Here is a 12,998-nt window from a genome sequence, read left to right on the forward strand (position 1 = left end):
CCACTATTCCAATATGGCAAATCCAGGGTCCCCAGAGTCTGTGTGTCCTGGGGGACCAGGACCCGAATCCACAGTAATACCACCTTAAGGGTCCCCAGGCATACAGCTCACAAGAGCACCGTTCCCCCAAATGCAAGGGCCCCCGATCGATCGGCAAGAGGCTAGCATACAGTCCCCTCCAAAAGTCTCTTTCCCGGCTAGGTCTGTCACAGAAGAAAATGGCTACAAAAAAGGCCATTGGAGAACCTAGGAGACAGATAAAAGAAACACAAGCAGTAAATCAAATGAAATATGAGTTCAGTTTATACCAAAAAAAATTATTTTAAAAATGTTTCACACATTGGCTGGCATATCAATGGCCCCCCTACCCGCAAAGTACTCAACATACTTCTGTCTAAGTTCGTGGGTGCTTTGGGGGGGCAAGCCAGGACGACCAGGTTCAAGTGTCGTCAGATTTGTATTTTGAAATCCAGCCTCAGCCCCAACTGAGACCACATAGTTCATTGCATTTTTTCTGAGGTAATTGTGAAGAATGCAGCAGACAAGTACAATATGGTTCAGTTTATATTCCGCCATGTGTATTGCTCTCAGAAATAGGCGGAACCAGCTGGCCATTATTCCGAAAGCATTCTCCGCGACTCTTCTGGCTCTGGCCAGCCGGTAGTTAAAAACCCTCTGGTTTTACAATTACCTATCAAAATAATAGGAGAACACAACTTTAAACTGTACCATTTGAAAATATTCAGGCAGGCCCTTGCACTACATGCTTTGGTGAATTCATCCATAAATCTGAACACAAAAGAGGTAGGTATAGTGTGTATGGGTTTGGCAAAGTCAGCAGATAGAGGATTGGCATCGGATGACTTAGCGGTTGGCGGGGAGGGAGGCTTCCAAATGAGTTTTGGCCCCAAAAAAAGCCTCTTGCACTCTGCCTGAATTTAAGGACAAAAATAACATCTGAACACATTTTAGGGTGTGTTTAGGGTAAAGCACTACAATGGAGCTGACAAAATACATTGTTAAGTGACTAGGCTAGGTGTGTATGGGCCCAGGATAACATGATGGGGAGGTTAGTGAAGGCAAATATGCATGAAGGACAAAAAAGAACTTTAAAAGCTTCCAGCATGAATGAGGACAAAGAGGACATTCACAGCATATTACAATCATGGTAATTAGGGAATAATGAAATAGATACAATACATTAGCAAACATTTAATACATAGAATGTGATGCTAATGGATAAAACTTACCTTAATATAGTCCTTCTGTAGGACCTGAATTATGGCAGAACAGGTCTCTGGAATAATGATTCCCAGAGCTTGGGGGGAGATGCCTGTCTAGAACTTGATGTCCTGCAGACTTCTCCCCATCACCAAGTACCGCAAGGTGGCGACTAGCCTTTGTTCTGGAGTGATAGCTTGCCGCATGCAGGTGTCCTGCTTGGTAATATAAAGGGACAGCAAAGCCAACAAACATTGAAAAACGTGGTCCATAATCTGGAGATAATTCCTGAAATCATCAAGTTTATTCTCCCGGATCTCCCGCAACAAAGGCATGTGACAGAATTGGTTACGCTGGAGCAACCAATTCTTCATCCATAAACTCCTCCTAGCCCTGTTCATGGACTGGACTTGGGTCAAAGAAAGAACTCCAACACCAGGCCCCTGCAGAGCACGAACTCTACGATGAGTACGTATCCGCAACATGGCTAGAAAACGGTCGGCTGCTCAAAATGAACTAACAGAATGCACTGAAAATCAGAAAGGCCTGAGAAGAACGATCTGAAAATCAGAAACTAGCGGACAAGAACGCAGTGAAAAGCAGATACGAACTGACAACACGCACTGAAGAACAGATGCGAACCCACAAGCACAAACTGAAGAGCAGTAATAAACTAAAAAGCACGAGGCTGAAAAGCACGAATCGTCTCTCACCAAACTTCTACTAACACAAGATTAGCAGAAGGAGCACAAAGGGTGGCACACTTGGTATTGGACTTCCTTTTTATAGTGCCGTCATACGTGTTGTACGTCAGCGCGTTCTTGGCGATCGGAATTTCCAAAAACATTTGTGTGACCGTGTGTATGCAAGTCCAGTTTGAGCCAACATCCGTAGGAAAAAAATCCACAGTTTTGTTGTCGGAATGTCCGATCATATGTACAGGGTATAACAGGCTTTCTTCTAAGATTGCCCTGTATTTGGCTCCATCCATCTTCTCATCATCTCTGACCAGCTTCCCTGTCTCTGCAGAAGAAAAGCATCCCCACAACATGATGCTGCCACCACCATGTTTCACGGTGGGAATGGTCGGTTCAGGGTGATGTGCAGTGTTTTCCGCCACACATAGCGTTTTGCTTTTAGGCCAAAAAGTTAAATTTTGGTCTCATCTGACCAGAGCACCTTCTTCCACATGTTTGCTGTGTCCCTCACATGGCTTCTCTTCCATAAAGGCCAGATTTGTGAAGTGCACAACTAATAGTTGTCCTGTGGACAGATTCTTCCACCTGAGCTATAAATCTCTGCAGCTCCTCCGGAGATACCATGGGCCCCTTGGCTGCTTCTCTGATTAATGCTCTCCTTGCCCAGCCTGTTAGTTTAGGTGGACAGCCATGTCTAGGTAGGTTTGCAGTTGTGCCATACTCTATCCATTTTTGGATGATGGATGGAACAGTGCTCTGTGAGATGTTCAAAGCTTGGGATATTTTTTTATAACCTAACCCTGCTTGAAACTTCTCTACAGCTTTATCCCTGACCTGTCTGGTGTGTTCCTTGGCCTTCATGATGCTCTTTGTTCACTAAGGTTCTCGAACAAACCTCTGAGGGCTTCACAAATTAGCTGTATTTTTACTGAGATTAAATTACACACAGGTGGACTCTATTTACTAATTAGGTGACTTCTGAAGACAATTAGTTCCACTAGATTTTAGTTAGGGGTATCAGAATAAAGGGGCCTGAATACAAATGTACGCCACACTTTTCCTTGTCAAAAGAAGTTTATTGAGTATACAATGTTATAAAGATACATAAAGATACATAAAGTAAGTTTACAAGGATCTATAAAGTAAGCTCATTGTTTTACAGTAGGGTTTATATAGGTAAATATCATGAAATTTCAAATATTAAACATTGGGTTCACGTAAACCTAAATTAAAGATATATATCATTTCCTTAGTTACTTTTGTAGGTATTTAAATGATTTATACCTACTATACATATTGTTTACAAGTAGAGTGTATATAGGTCAAATAAATTCTGATAATGAGCTTTAATCGTAAGGTGGAGAAAAGGAAAGAGAAAGAAGAAAAAGGGTTGAAAGGTAGAGGTATGGTCCACAAGGTTGTCCCGCTCGTCAGTTTATTATTCTTTTTAGTTTTCTTTGAAGCCTTAGAATGGGTGTCTCTGTAAGTCATTTAATCTGTTACCATGGCAACAGGACAGAGTCATTGAAATTTGACAGGAACTGTTGTTTTATCCAAGGATGCCAAAGTTTTTCAAATTTTGGAATTTGATTTTGATCGATGGCTACCATCTTAGCATGGGACATTGTATTATTCATTCTGTGAATTGTTTCTGCTAGTACCAATGTAGGAGATTTCCATGCCTTGGCCACTGTTTGTTTTGCAGCCGTTATTAGTTGGATCATAAGTTTGAATTGAGAGAGTGTTAACCATTCCGGTTTTAGATTAAGTAAAGTTAAATATGGATCTGGTTGTATTATTTTTTTAAATATTTTAGATGCAATCACGAAGACTTCCTTCCAGAAGGTTTGGATTACTGGGCACGTCCACCATATGTGTAAATATGTGCCTATTTCTGGGCATATGATATTAATAGAGGGTCATTTTCTGAAGCCTCTATAAATACCCATAATGGGATTTCCTGTTTTGCATGGTATTTGGACAGACTGGCCAAATGTGCTGCTCTGTAGTAGTTAGTAAAATTAGGGTATCCCAGGCCTCCTTTATTTTTGGGAAGATGTAGTGTGTGTATAGGTATACGTGGTTTAGAAGAGCCCCATATAAACGAAGTTGCTCTTTTTTGTACTATTCTCAAAAAATAGGAAGGAATTGGAATAGGGAGGACTCTGAATAGATAAAGCAATTTGGGTAGAATAGTCATTTTGATTGCATTAATCTTCCCTATCCAGGATAAAGGAAGTTGCGACCATTGTTTTATTAGATTTGTGATCTGTCTTAATACAGGAGGATAATTGGTTGAGAATAAGTCAGAATGAGATGCTGTTAAATGAATTCCAAGATATGGGATTGATTTTTCTGCCCATGTGAATGGGAGTGCAGCCCTAGCCGGGATCAATTCCATGTTTGTGAGTGAAATATTAAGCACTAGGCATTTCTTAGGATTAATCATAAGGCCGGATAGGGCTGCAAATCCATCAAGAGCTGGTATTAAGTTAGGACCAGAGACCTGTGGTGATGATAGAAAAAGTAATATATCGTCTGCAAATATACATAATTTGTGTGTAATACCTCCTACTTCAATGCCAGTTATAGTTTGGTTTGTTCTGATGTATTGGGCCATGGGTTCGAGTATAAGGGCAAATAATAAGGGAGATAATGGGCAACCCTGTCGGGTACCTCTTTCGATATTAAAGGCTTCAGATTTGTATCCAGCATATTTTATATAGGCTTTGGGTTTATTATATAATGCTTTGATCCATGTTAAAAAGTGGGGTCCAAAACCCCATTTTTGTAATGAATATTGCATATATTGCCAGGATACTGTGTCAAATGCCCTCTTAATATCGAGAGATAGAAAACATAAAGGGATTTTCCGTTTTTTAGCAATATGTGCCAATAACACTGCCCTGCGTATATTATCGCCTGCCTGTCTATTTGGCATGAAGCCTACTTGATCTCTATGTATTAATTTTCCTATAATGCTATTGAGGCGTTTTGCTATTATTTTTGCTAATAATTTAATATCGAGGTTTAACAGAGAGATAGGCCTATAATTCACACAGGAAGTATCATCAGAAAGGGGTTTTGGGATCATACAAACAATTGCCATTAGTGTTTCTTGCCGAAAAGAATGTCCATCTAGAAGTTTGTTAAAAGTTTCAGTGAGAATGGGAGAGAGTATTTCTGAGAATGTTTTATAGTATAAAGCCGAGTAGCCGTCTGGGCCTGGTCTTTTGTTAAGTTTTAGGTCTTTTATGGCGTTAGCAACTTCATCTATAGTTATAGGCTCATCCAAACTGCTTTTTTGATTCTGAGATAACTCAGGTAAGGTTATTTTTGAGAAGAAGGATTCAGCTTCTGTAGGATTAAATTCATTGTTTGTCTTGTATAAAGTTGCGAGATGTGAGTGAAATTTATGGACTATTTTAACTGGATTACAAGTGTAAACATTTTTTGATAATTTCAAACGTATTGGTTTGAAAGATTTGTTAGTTGAATTTAATGCCTGAGCCAAATATGTACCTGGTTTGTTTGTATTCATGTATAAATTGTGTTTGGAGCGTTTGAGGGATTTATCAACTGACTCAGTGAGAAATAGATCGTATTCCAATCTAGATTTTTCCAGATGAGATTTTGTACTCTGAGATGGATTATCTTGAAATGATATGTAGGCTGCATTAAAATTGAGTTCTAGTTTTTTTGCTAGATTTTTGCGTTCCCGTTTAAATAGTGCCATTTGTCTTTGTATTGTACCACGCAAGACAGGCTTATGAGCTTCCCACAGTGTTATTGGGGAGATGTCTGTTGTATTATTAATTGATATGTATTCCTTTAAAGCTTGTTCAATGGCCATCTGATGTAGTGGGTGTTTGAGCATTATGTCCGGTAAGTACCACGTTGGGTCATGCGCTTTTGGTATGGCTGAGGCTATAGTAGTGTATACTGCATTATGGTCAGACCACGGAATCGGAATTATATCTGATGCAATAATTTCTGGTATCATTCCTATTGTTAGAAAAATATGATCTATTCTGGTGAAGGTTTGATGAGGGTGCGAGAAATAAGTGAATTTCTTTTTCATTGGGTTACTTTCTCTCCATGAATCTACCAGATTGTATTTGGAAAGAAGTTGAGAAAAAGGTAATCTAGAGGTTATTTTGGATGGTGTAAAAGGTGATTTATCTAGAAATGGGAGGAGGACCTGGTTCGAATCCCCACACATTATCACTGTTCCTATTTTGTGTGTATTAATCACTTGTAATATATGTGAGAGGAATGGTTTAGGTTGTTTGTTAGGAGCGTAGTAGGAAATCACTGTGATTGCTGTATCCATTATATAACCCATGAGTATCAGGTATCTACCTTCTGGGTCTTTAATTTCTGATGATAAGGTGAATGGTGTGGATCGGTGAAATGCAATTAGAGTTCCCCTTTGCTTGGTACAGGCAGAAGCCGTGTAAATTTGTTGATAAAAAGGAGAAATATATTTTGGAGTAGAATCTTTGGTGAAGTGTGTTTCTTGGAGGCATACTATGTGAGCCTTCTTGTTATGGAAAGTACGGAAGGCTTTGGTCCTTTTTTGAGGGACATTTATTCCCTGAACATTCAGGGAAAGTATATTCAGTGGTGCCATGGCAATAGATCAAATAGTTTTGACTTACTTTTTTGTTATGCAGAGCTGACTGCGCAGATCAACCTGTGTGGACTGAAGAGATGAATAGATAGAAAAGAAACCAGTGAATTCTGGAGTAAAGAGTAAACAAAAAACATATGAGATTAGATGATACATTGTATAAATTATTTTTTGCAAGTAATCACAATTTACCCGTGAAAGAGAATAAATATCTCTTTCAGGGGAATAAGTGCCTTCGTCACACTCCCACATAATATGGTTGGGAGAATGAGGAGGGCTAATGGGGGTACACGGATCTTCCGCTTACAGGAGAGAAGTGCTATGTCAAAAGACATCAAAATGATGTTTCATTAATTGGAGTGCAGAATATAGTTTTTGTTGAAATTATTTATTCCAGGGTAGTTGTATATGGTTAGTCTTGCCCTAGGCTAAATAATTCAGTTAGAAAGGTACTGTTAATAACTTTGGTATTGATGAAGATAGTTTGAATTATTTTGGGATTTTAACCCGTTTAGAGTAAACAATTACATATTTTATTCATATGTAACTGTTTAGATATGTTAACTCATAAAATTGAGGTTGTATTGCTTCAGATTAGAATAAACAAAAACATAATTCTAGGAACTAGTTAGGTAATAATATATTTGTTTTAAGAAAAGAAAGAAAAAGCTTCTATTACTTCTGGATTATTGAACATATTTGTCCTAAAAAGTAATAAATCTATTATTATTACCTGATAATATATAACTGAACAAGAATTTCCTTATTTCACTTATATATTCTAAGGCTATATGAATCAGAAGTAATAAGAAATATAACTGGAATGTAACATGATCCCACACAGTGTGTGACTATCAGAATGCAGTTACATTCAGTTATAAATATAGGTTTTTTATAGGGAACCATCTCTTAGTATAATAAATGAAGAGATATCAGGAATTAGGATGTCAGTCCATTGAATCTTCTTGGTCCATGGATGATGTGGCATAACGGCCTCTTTTGTGAGAATGATGATTCCCATTTTGTTCTGAAATTTTCTGGGTGCTGCCTGAAGGTGAAGATGATGCCATTCTTCTGCGTGTGGGAGTGTTGCTGCTTGTGGGTTCTGTCAGATTTAATTTTAAAAGGGTTTGTTGTAGTTCATCTGCTGATCTGCTTCTGTAAATTGTACCTTGGTAGTTAAATCTGACTGAAAAGGGGAAGCCCCATTGATACATAATGTTGTGGCGTTGCAGTTCCATTAGTTGGGGTTTCATGGATCGTCTTTTAGTAATAGTAAGTTGGGATAGATCAGCAAAAATTTGATAATTGTGTCCTTGAAAATTAAGTTCCTTTTTTTCTCTTGCAGCAATTAGTATTTGTTCTTTCGTTCTGTAATAATGAAATTTTGTGATTATATCACGTGGGGGTCCATCTTTCTTTTTGGCTGTGAGGGCTCTGTGTACTCTGTCCAGTTCTAAACGTTCAATAGGGATATCTGGCTTTAGTTCTTGTAATAGAGCAGTAATAGTAGATTGCAGGTCTGTCACAGTTTCAGGTATTCCCCTTATGCGCAAGTTTGAACGTCTGGCTCTATTTTCGTAATCTTCGAGCTTAGTTTGAAGTATTAAATTCTCTTTTTTTAATTGTTCCAATTCTGTTATATTTTCTTGGGTTGTAATTTCAATTTCATCCATTTTTATTTCTAAGGCTGCGGTGCGGTTTCCCAGCTCTCTTGTTTCTTTGGTTATTTGGTCTGAGGTTTGTTTTAAAGCCTTATGAAGCATCTTTTTACTGGGGATACTGAGGAGGCTTGTGGAGAAGTTTGTGAGAGGATTTGTTCTGTATCTGACTCAAATGGAGAGTCTTGCTGTGACATTTTCTGTCTGTGAGAGCGCCCTGATGCTGTATATTGTGAGGTGACTGGAGCTGCTTCAGCTGCAGTGAGTGCCTGTGAGCTCTTTGTGAGGTGATTTTCATTTCTGCCACGGTTTCCTCCCAGTACCATATTTCCTGCCCAAACTTTCACAGTTTGTTCCCAGGGGCAAAAAGGTTCAAATGGATACATTTTGAGCCTGCAGGCTCCGCTTTGTCCTTCTCTTCTCTCCTCAGCGGTGTGGAGCTCTAACAATGCATGTCTGCTCTGCTAGGCTCCGCCTCCTGCCCTCGTACGCCACACTTTTCACATATTTATTTGTAGAAGATGTTGAAAGCCATGTATCATTTTTCTTCCACTTCACAATTATGTGCCACTTTGTGTTGGTCTATCACATAAAATCCTAATAAAATACTTTTTTTGGTTGTAACATGACAGAATGTGGAAAATTTCAAGGGGAATACTTTTACAAGGCACTATATATCTACTCACATGTATAAGTGCACTTTAACTTTGTGTACCAAAGATGTCAAGCGCCTTTAAAAAAAAAGTTTTTTTCAGGGTTGCCAGCAATCATTATACAAACACTTTAAAAAAAATCCACTTTCTCATTCAGCTCAATTTGATGATGTCACACAGGCTCTGCCCCAACATGTTTCATCAACAGTCACGTGACTTCCTCAGGGGGAATCCCGTTCTGGAGTTGGAGGCTATTTTATTATCTGTGTACAATGAAGGGGGGTCCCCATTAATACTTGTTTCTAAAACATAAAAGGTAGAGTGGGGAAATCCCTTCTTAAACAATTTCTCATCAGAAGAGATGTCTCCATTGTCCTCTTTATTCCTGTTCTGGTGACTACTAAAGATTTGGGTTTTCACACCACTTCTTGTCCCAGTGACAATGGCTACTGCGACAATTAGAGGGGGTAATTCTCCCCATAGAATAAAATTGTACCTTTAGAAATACTGTAGGTATACTTTAGCAATGCCTGCCCTGTCTACCACTTGACCTCACACTTTGTTCTCTGGTCGCTGTGTATAGCAGAAACCAGTAACAGAGCCCTGTAGTTATTTACATTCTTTAAATACTTTAAAACATTTTAGGAATCATAACTTAATAAGACATTTTCTTCTACCTTTTGCTAGCCTTCAGATGTCAGAAAAAAAAGTGAAGTTCCCTTTCCCCTCTTTTATAGTGAGTACAAGCAGTAGGATAAATGTAATTTGCATTTCAAATTTGTTTGCAGATTTTTATATGTTTATATTCAACACAGCTGGAGGTATCAGTTGGAAACCGGCAAGTAGAGTATTATTTTTTTTATATGTCATTTTTAGTTCCTAGCTGTCATGTATAGTTCTATGGACCGTTAATCCTTTGGATTAGTGTGTGGCAATGTTGCTGCAGAGTGAAACAGTGTCACACTCTATTTCCATTCTGGTGGTTAGTGTCTGAAATCCTACATTGTACAGCTTACCTACATTTTTAAGTTAGTTATTTTGAAGACTTACCTGCAACAGCACTAAAGGAAGCCAGTCTGAGATTAACAGATTTTAGTATTACCAAGTTGGTTAAAGGTGAACTCTGGGCATATATAAAATACACAAATGATTATTGATATATTTGAAGAATATATATTTTTTTTACTTACTGTACCAATATGTTTTTCGTATTTTATTTTATGTGCCCTGATTGTGGTTTCTTGATGTGCATGATCTAAAATGAAAAAGCTTATACAGACTAGAGATTATATGCTGGAACAAAATGAAAAAAATGCTCTTTTCCCTACCCCATGTGACAGCTCTCAGACCTGAAAATGAACTGCTCAAATGCCAAAAGTGAATATAGAACTTCCCCATATATGGAAGTACTGGGTGGTTTAAAGGGAAAGTGAGGGAGAATGTAAGCAACTTTTAAAGGTGGGGGTGTCTTTAAAGCTTATCTGTTACTGTGCTCAAAATAGGAAAAAGATCAAAAAAGTACCATTATCTGTTTTTATGGCATGTAAATCATTTCCTAAAATTAATGTCTATGCTTTGAATATATAAGTCACGTGACTGTTGATGAAACATGTTGGGGCAGAGCCTGTGTGATATAGAACTTCCCCATATATGGAAGTACTGGAAGTGGTTTAAAGGGAAAGTGAGGGAGAATGTAAGCAACTTTTAAAGGTGGGGGTGTCTTTAAAGCTTATCTGTTACTGTGCTCAAAATAGGAAAAAGATCAAAAAAGTACCATTATCTGTTTTTATGGCATGTAAATCATTTCCTAAAATTAATGTCTATGCTTTGAATTCAAAGCTTCAAAGCAAATAATTTATGAGAAACATGTGACTTGGGGGAGGGGTCAGAAATGGATATAACAATATAGCAATAGGCCAATGGTCAAAGTGGATACTGGATATAAATGTGGGTGCAATATTAGGGGAAAAGGGGGGTTAAATTGGTCAGTTGTGAAAGTACATTATTCAAATCCAATGCAGAAAGTCTTGCAGAATTTACTGCATTTATTGGCATATAACACGCACCTTAATTTTAGGAGGGGAGTTTCAGAAAAAAAATTAAATAGAGAACTTTGAAGCAAAATAAGGGTCATAGCCCATCAATGCAGCCTTATTAATGCCCATTAATGCAGCCTCACTATTGCCCATCATTGCACCCTGCTCAGTGTTCATCTGCAGCCTCTCCATTGCGATCAATGCAGCCTGCTTAGTGCCCATCTGCAGCCTCTCCATTACCCATCAATGCAGCCTGATCAGTGCCCATCTGCAGCCTCACCATTGCAGCCTGCTCAGTGTCCATCTGCAGCCACTCCATTGCCCATCAATGCAGCCTGCTTAGTGCCCATCTGTTGCCTCTCCATTAGACATGTGCACTACTGAAAAATTAGTTAATTTTCTTTCATAAATTATTCTTTTCAGTTCTTCGGGTCATTCGTTATGATCGAAATTCGTAAATTTGTAAATTCGAAAATTCGTAAATTCGAAAATCCAAAATCCTTAAATTCGTAAATTTGAAAATTCGAAAATCCAAAATCTGTAAATTTGTAAATGTGAAAATCCGAAATCCGGAAATTTGAAAATTTGTAAATTTGAAAATCTGAAATTTGAAAAATCGTAAATTCATAAATTCGAACATCCAAAATTCGGAAATTTGAAAATTCGGGAAATTTGAAAACTCGGAAATTTGAAAATTCAGAAATTCGAAAATTCAAAATAATAACTAACTAACTAATAATAACTAACTTATAGGTATTAGAATTTCGGTTTAAGTTTGGCAGTTGGTGAATGTAACGAATACAAATTTATCCAAAGTTACGAATTATCCGAAATAAAGAATGTCGTATTTAAACAAATGAAATGGAACAAATAAATAATTAATAATAATAGAACGTTTTTATTATTATTGTTATTTATTATCAATTCATTACGAATTTTCCGATTTTCGAATTTTCTAATTTACGAATTTCCAGAATTTCGAATTTCCTAAATTTGTAAATTCAAAAAATCGAAAAGCAGAAATTTGAAAATTTGAAAATTTGAAAATTATAAAATTCGGATATTCAGGTTTTCGTTTAATTGGATATTAACGAATTTATGAATTTGTCGAACTTTGTTAAAAAACTAATACGGAACGAAATGAATTGCACATGTCTACTCTCAATTTCCCATCTATGCAGCCTGCTCAATGCCCATCTGCAGCCTCTCCATTGCCCGTCAATGAAGCCTGCTCAGTGCCCATCTGCAGCCTTGCCTTTGTCCATCACTGCAGTCTCACCAGATTACACAGAGCCAGGATTTCCTGTGTACCCGGTGCACGCAGTCACTTACAGTCCCACTTCTTGCCCGGCTCCTATGACAGACAGGAAGAACAAAAAGCCCAAAGGCTGAAGCTGCGCTAGAAATAATAAATAAATAACAAATAGTGAATGAGTGTCAAAATAAATTGATTAAAGCTGCCAGCACCTAAAAGTCTAGTATCAAACTCCAAAAGTACATATAAAAACACAAAAGATGCAGCGCTAGAAATAACATGTGAAAAAAGTTTGAAATAAAATTGTGACTAGAGAAAACGAAGGCATGTTATTTCTAGCGCTGCATCTTTTGTGTTTTTATATTTCCTATGATAGACAGAACAGTGGTCCAATGCCGGGCCAGGAGGTGGGACTGTGTGTGACTGAGCTCTGGGTACACAGGAGATTGTGGCTCTTTGTCACCCCCTCCTTCCACTCCGAGGCAACCAGGAATCAGCGTATAACACGCACGCATGATTTGCCCCCCAATTTTCAGGGGGAAAATGCGTGTTATATGCCGATAAATACAGTAATTCCAAGTGAGCAACTGAGCAACTGAAAATTCACCCCGGAGAAGAAACACTGCATGGCGGGGACACAATGCACGTGGCCAGTGGCCGCGTTGTCTGCTGGCCACGAGCGATCACGGGCACAAGAGCCAGAACGGGGATGTGTGTGTGTAAACACACACATCCCCATTCTATCAGAAGAGGAGAGACAGATCGTCTGTTCCTACTAAGTAGGAACAGTGATATGTCTCCTCCTCTAGTAACTCACATCCCTATACAGTTAGAAACACCT

Source organism: Aquarana catesbeiana, linkage group LG04 (genome assembly GCF_042186555.1).
Source record: "Aquarana catesbeiana isolate 2022-GZ linkage group LG04, ASM4218655v1, whole genome shotgun sequence".
In the NCBI taxonomy this organism is placed as follows: Eukaryota; Metazoa; Chordata; class Amphibia; order Anura; family Ranidae; genus Aquarana; species Aquarana catesbeiana.